The sequence below is a fragment of the Monopterus albus genome, unplaced genomic scaffold (genome assembly GCF_001952655.1).
Source record: "Monopterus albus unplaced genomic scaffold, M_albus_1.0 scaffold163.1, whole genome shotgun sequence".
Classification (NCBI taxonomy): Eukaryota; Metazoa; Chordata; class Actinopteri; order Synbranchiformes; family Synbranchidae; genus Monopterus; species Monopterus albus.
This window is the reverse complement of record NW_018128043.1, coordinates 18,619-19,801: the sequence shown is the minus strand read 5'-3', so window position 1 is coordinate 19,801 and position 1,183 is coordinate 18,619.

Below are 1,183 nucleotides of genomic sequence, written 5' to 3'. Positions count from 1 at the left end.
TGGAGAATCTGGTGCTAAATCACTTGCAGACGACCTGATTCTGGGTCAGGATTTCGTACGTAGCAGTCCCTGCCTGGGACTTAGAAAATATTCTGACTCCTGTGCCCCTGGTAAACTATGTTTGAACTTTGAAAATTTTCTCACCCGCAGTCCTGGTACTCCACTGTCTGAACTAATAATAATCTCTAAATGCCGACAGCACTTAGAAAAATTTCTTTTACAACACAGCGTAGTACCAGGGGCATGAAACTCCATTTGGAGTACCAGGGGTACGAAGTTGTGGCCGAGTGGTTTTGAATTGTGTAGCCCGGTTCAACCAGTGCGTAGGGTCCCCTGGAGGTCTGTGGTTCACCAGGGGAGCTAGCCAGTACCTTTAGGCCAGTTTTGGAGCAGTATTTGAGGGATACTAGCCAGCTCCTTTTGTCCGTCTGTGGAGCACTATTTCTGCGGTGGGTGACAGCAAAGCGCAGGGTCCCTGGAGGTCTGTGGTTCAGAAGGAGAGCTAGCCAGCACCTTGTGCCTGTATATGGGGGCCTATTTCTGGGGTACTAGCCAGCGCATTTTGTTCGTCTATGGAGCACTATTTCTGGGATGAGTGAGACCGGTGCGCAGGGTCCTGGGAGGTCTGTGGTTCTGGAAGGGGAGCTAGCCAGCACCTTGTGGCTGATTTTGGAGCACTACGTATGGAGTGAGAAAGAAGCATAGGATGCACTTTGGCAGCATAAATTCAGATAAAAATTGAAATGGAAAATTGCAGTCATTGACTAAACAATGCATCTTAGAACAAATGTAATTATTTACAACAATTGGTGAACAGTACCAAAAATATGAAACATTTTATTCACTCTCATTGAGAAGCAGTACCTCTGAAAAATGCATCTCTCAAATAATTCTGCCACTAGACTGTGTATGTGGATGGGCCTGCCTTTTTACACAACACACAATGGACAGAATTTAAGATCATGTGCACCGCAGATGTACTTTTTGCAGTTGGCGCATGTGGTGTCTTGGAGTTCTTGTGTGTGGTCCACACACTTTGCAGCGCTTCCTCTTTTTGCCAGTGGCTGCTGGAGGTTGTGGTTGTGTGGGTCCTGCAGGTGGGATAGCAGGATCCTTCTGTATCCTTCTAATGATGGCTGGGGTCCTGGGACCAGGTTGTGTCGTGTGTGTGTGTGTGTGATGT